This window comes from Cyprinus carpio, chromosome A8 (genome assembly GCF_018340385.1).
Source record: "Cyprinus carpio isolate SPL01 chromosome A8, ASM1834038v1, whole genome shotgun sequence".
Taxonomy (NCBI): domain Eukaryota; kingdom Metazoa; phylum Chordata; class Actinopteri; order Cypriniformes; family Cyprinidae; genus Cyprinus; species Cyprinus carpio.
This window is the reverse complement of record NC_056579.1, coordinates 3,792,362-3,797,939: the sequence shown is the minus strand read 5'-3', so window position 1 is coordinate 3,797,939 and position 5,578 is coordinate 3,792,362. Positions and strand designations below refer to the sequence as shown.

The window sequence follows — 5,578 nt, the reverse complement described above, 5'->3', positions numbered from 1 at the left end:
GTACCAAATCGCGGAAGTGAACCGCTATTAATGACGTATTATTTGATGAAAATGTGTGTTTGTGTGTGTGTTTCACTCATATTCCTCACGAGTGTGACTGACGCGCTGCAAGCAGAGTGCTGTATATCTCATTTCTAGTTGCCTTCAGCGTTCGTTAGATCATTTGCAGTACATTCGTAAGACAGATGCAAGTGCTGTTATGTCCCGAAGCTTTGTAAACAAAAAGAATGGTTCAAAAACGTAAATACATAAAAGTGCAGAGAGTAATGTTATGCATTTGCCGCCTTCTCCTGCGCCGTCGTTACTAAGCAACGGGGTAAACAGCTGCTGGCTTGATGACGCAAGCGAACCGCGGTTCGGCCTCAAATATTATAATATGAACACAGTCCAGCGTGGGCAGGGGGAGGGGGGAGCTTTCGAACTCGGGTTTGGACCAAGCAAGTGAACCAAGTGTGAAAGCACCCTTAGTTGCCCTGATTAGTTTATTCTGTTCACCTGTGTTCATTAATCATCTCATTAGTTCCCTCATTTAGCTTCTATAAGTTCTCCCTGTTCTGTTCAGTCCTTTGCCGGTTATTGATAAATGTTTGATCTTGGTTGTGTTGAGTTCCCTGAGTTTCTCCAGTGTTTCTTCTGTGGATTTATTAAAGGACTGTTATTTGGAATTCTCTGTCATCTCGTGCTCCTTACAGCGCCAACACGTGATGGTAAAATCTTTTGTAGATTTTCAGTAAGTGCTTCTTTATATGGAATTGAAAGTTTAATGATATTTTAATTAATGATTTGTTTGAACATTATATAATGTTTAATAAGTTTATTAGCAAACATTAAAAAATGCATTCTCACGTTTCTAACCCTTTGAATATTTATTAATGTGCCCCTTTTATGCCATTTCTATGGTTCCTAATATTGTTTTGTTAGTGTCCTACAATTTTTTTTTTTTTTTTGTAATAATGTTTTTATTTTTTTTTGTAATTTTAGTTTCACAAGCTTGATAGTGATGTTTGCATTGAATTAGGTCTTTTATTACACAATGCAATTTATTAACATTTTTTTTGTAAAAATGTCAGCATTGAATAAGCAAAAAGCATATAGAAATTTTATTATGACCTCATCAAACTGGAAACACAGCCGATCACACATGCATTTCTTACAGCAATACAGGGAGAGACAACATTTAGTTGCACCGATGCACATTACCATTTCCCTCAAATGATTTTCTGTTTGCAGCAGCAACTTTGAAATATCATGATTCACTTTTTTTGTTTTTTTTCTTTGTGAGTGTGTGTGTTTATTAGTAAGAAGTCCAAATACAAAACATGAGTCAGGGAGGTCAAACTCACAGTTTACGACTACATCTATAGGAGGATGTAGTGCATGAAAAGAAATCTATTTAGCAGAAAAATCCATCAGACATCAGGCCAAACATCATATGTTTTTGTATTATATCCCTAGTGTGATTAATGTTTTGGATTGATTGATTGAAAGTGACGGGGATTTTTTTTTTTTTTTTTTTCTCTTACAAAATGCATGGTTAACATCAGCACCTTTTAACTGACACTCTGTTAAAGTCGTGGTACTTTGTATTAAAATGTTAAAAGTTATCACTGCTTTTTAAGCAGATTAAGGTATAATTTGAGTGATTTTTGTCTTTGTGTCCATTAGCAACAATACTGCAGGTAGACAATGTTTACTCAACTAAGAATCTTAATATTATCATTAAAACATAATTTAAACACAAAACCACGGCACCGCACCATGTGCTCCTGTATCATTAGTGTCAATGGTAATTGGCTTGGCAAGTATGGAAAAAATATTGTCTTGATATTAAGAGCAGTTTACATATGAATAATAAGCAATTACATGCTGCTGATTAGTGCATTTGTGTGCTCACAGACTTTTTAATTGAAGGTAATTAGTTAAGTGGAAAGATTTTAATTCTGTATCGTTCCCCCCCCCCCCCCCCCCCCCCCCAAAAAAAATGTCATTGGTGCAGCATCACCAGGTTTAAGAGATAAACAGTCTGTAATTGATTTTCTAACAAAAACACAGTATTGAATGAGAAATACACACATACACCAAAAAAAAAAAAAAAATTCTGGATTTCTCTCCTGTAAGTTACAGCAAATGTTATGACAATTATTTTTACATTTTTACGATTACTGTATTTTAACAAACAATTTTTTTTTCTCATTTAAAAATGAAAATTTTCTGAGAATTTACCCTCTGGACATCTAAGATGTAGATGAGTTCGTTTCCTCATCAGAACAGATTTGTAGAAATCTAGCATTGCATCACTTGCTCACCTCTGCAGTGAATGGGTGCCGTCAGAATAAGAGTCCAAACAGGTGATAAAAACATCAAAATAATCTACAAGTAATCCACACCACTCCAGTCCATCAGTTAATGTCTTGTAAATCCATTTTAATTTCCATTTAAAATATCAATCCTCCATCAATAATATTGTTTTCTCAGGTGAAAAAGTCATCTCATTTGATAAATATGCACAGATCAAGCACAGTTTACAAGCGAAAACAGTCCTAAACAAATATGTTGATGGATTTTAATTTGAGAGACAACAGGAGATGGACTTTTTCACTGGAGGAAGCATTATTATGGATTATGGACTTGCATTTTGTTCTGAAATAACAGTTTAAAGTTAAAATATCTTGATGAATTTGTTTCTTGCGAACGCAGCTGTTTATTGAAGGACTGGAGTAATACCTGTGGATAACTTGTGGATTATTGTGATATTTTTATCTGCTGTTTGCGCTCTCATTCTGACGGCACCCATTCACTGCAGAGGATCCGATGGTGAGCAAGTGATGTAATGCTACATTTCTCCAATAGTAATCATTTTTGCCTTTAAAAGTAATAATTTTATCCTTGTTGTCCTTTTACATGTTTTAGTGATCTTTTTTGTTCTGTTTACCACTTATAAAGGGGAAAAACACACCAAGGAAAATCTGCTACTTTCAGTGTCAGTTCACTCCACTGTCCCTTAAGCAAACTCAATCACAGCACTTCAGACTCCCCTGTGGTTATCTGTTGTTTCTGAACGCTATGTGATCTCCCTTTCGTGGTCCTGTAGGTACTTGCCCTCAAATACAAACAGTAATAAAGGCTTCCCTCGGACCAGGAGAGTTGCAGACCTGCAGACCGACTGACTGACCTGTGCAGGTAAATCAAAGCACACTTTCCACTCTCAGCAAATCAGCTGGATTTAATTCAATACTGATGGTTTATGAAAAAAAAATAAATAAATTTCAAGAGCCAACAAGAACAACACTTTAAAACTTGAAAGGTATTTTTCCAGGGAATTGTGGTGGTGGCGGCGGAGTCAAAAGAGACTTGTTTCTCCAGACATGAAAGGCTCCTAAGATCAAGCACCATGAAAATGGAAAGCACTCTGTCTTGTAGATTCAGGTCTGACAGGAAGCAGGTGTCTCAATTTGAACAGCATCAAGGACTGTGCTTAAGGAGACATGATGAATAAATCCATATGTGCTTGGAATGAAATGGACAGTTAGACACAAGATTCATTTTGAGGCAGACCACTTATCCTTATAGTGTTAGTTATTGTTTTTCAATTATTATTGTTAGTGAGTAGTCATTTAACAGATGCTTTTCTCTGAAGTGACTTGTAGTACACTTGCATTTATGTGTACACAAACCCATGACCTCACCATGTTTCTAGTACCTTCAGAGGTTTATCTGGTTCAAACAGCATTCAGATGGTCCAGAATGCCACAACGTGTTTGGTGGTTTGATTCTAATTCATATGTGTTTGCTCCAGTCTCCTGTCAGCTTGTCCCTGAACTGACATTCACTGCAGTGACCGTCCTTTGTTGGTTTTATTACATTAGTGGCAAATAAAAAACAACAAACAAACAAATGGTTTTTTTTTTTTTTTTTTTTTTTGCTTTGTTGGAAGCGATTTTTTTTTTTTTTAAATAGGCAAATCTAAAGTCTTTTGATATTTCTTTATTCTTTTGCATATAATTGAATGGGAAACTATAGGAACCATAATTTGATTTCGCCTTATTGATAGGCAGGTTCTTCTGGAAGTGGTCAAGGTTTAGTTGGTTACAATGACCCTTGATGGTCAATGTTTTAACTACATCATCTGTTTACAAAAAAAAAAAAAAAAAAAAAAAAAACTCTACATCGATGGCCATTCAAAATTCTCCATGTATTCAGATTGTTTTTGTTTGTTTGTTTGCTTGTTTTTCCAATGATGCAACACAACAACAACAACAACAACAACAATTATTATTAATAATAATAATAATAATAAAGGCATATAAAGGCATATATATATATATATATATATATATATATATATATATATATATATATATATATATATATATATATATATATATATATATAATTTTTTTTTTTTTTTTCGTTTTTTTTTTTTTTACTCTCTGGCTAAAAAGGGGACTCTTTATTGACTGCCAATCCTTTTTTTTTTTTTTTTTTTTTTACTTTTTATCCATCAAAGTATCCTAAAAAAGTATCACATGTTCTGAAAAAATATTAAGCAGCAGAACTGTTTCCAACTTTGATAATGAATCATCATATTAGAATGATTTCTAAAGGGATCATGTGATAATGCTCCTTAAAATTCAGCTTTGCATCACAGAAATAAATGATAATTTTAAAGTATAATAAATTTAAAAACAATTATTTTAAATTGTAATAATATATCACAATATTACTTTTTTTTCTGTATTTTTGATCAAATAAATGCAGGCTTGATGAGCAGAAGAAACTTCTTTCAAAAACATTAAAAATAGTGATGTTTCCAAACTTTTGGTCTGTACTGTGTGTATATATATATATATATATAAACTTTTGGTCTGTACTGTGTGTATATATATATATATTTGTGATTTTTTTATTTTTTTGTTATTTTATTTTATATATATATATATATATTTATTTATTTGTTCTTTATTTGTTTTGTAGGTCTCTAAATAGCATGAAATTGACATTTATTTTTTCCTGTCTGCTGCTTTTCACATCACAGTTCTTTGCATCTATTTCTGTAACTTCTAAACTGGCAGCTGGAAGTTTACAAAGGAAAGTTATTGTTTCCTTATTATGTTCCAGACTGCCACAGATACCCAATGGCTGTAGCAAATGTCTGTTTTTGTCATTTTCTAAAGGAGTAAGTGCAAATGACAGGCTCACATCTCCATGACTGGTAGTGTGAAAGTGAAAGAACGAGAAAGGGAGGAATTGAAAGATGAGGAGGTTTGGGGGCAGACAGACAGCAAAGCAGAAAGCAAACCTTCCAGCGTATGCTGCTGACGAAAATTAACTGGGGAGAGTCCAAACTGGCTCGACAGCTCCTAAGAGAGTTTAATTAAGGCATCTTGATTAAATTAGATGTGTTTTAAAACACTCTGTGTGTGTGTGTGTGTGTGTGTGTGTGTGTGTGTGTGGTGTGAACTACTAGAACTCATTTCACCAAACTTGCGAGAGACGTTTGTCTTTGAGCTGAGCGTTTGTTTGTGCCGTGAGCAAGAAATGTGGTCACGTCAATCTTTCTGAGAGAACTTGGTTCTCC

The 5,578-nt window shown here is 34.0% G+C and overlaps 1 long non-coding RNA gene across 2 annotated transcripts; it reads left to right on the top strand.

The window, feature by feature from the left end:
- Positions 1-313: 313 nt before the first annotated feature.
- LOC122145896 lies at positions 314-3,875 on the top strand. Of its 2 annotated transcripts, none has more exons than XR_006160616.1 (3): positions 314-730; positions 3,092-3,180; positions 3,317-3,875. It is a non-coding gene; the product is annotated as an uncharacterized LOC122145896 (long non-coding RNA). The 2 variants fall into 2 exon arrangements; XR_006160615.1 differs by having other exon boundaries at positions 322-707.
- The last annotated feature ends 1,703 nt before the right edge of the window (positions 3,876-5,578 follow it).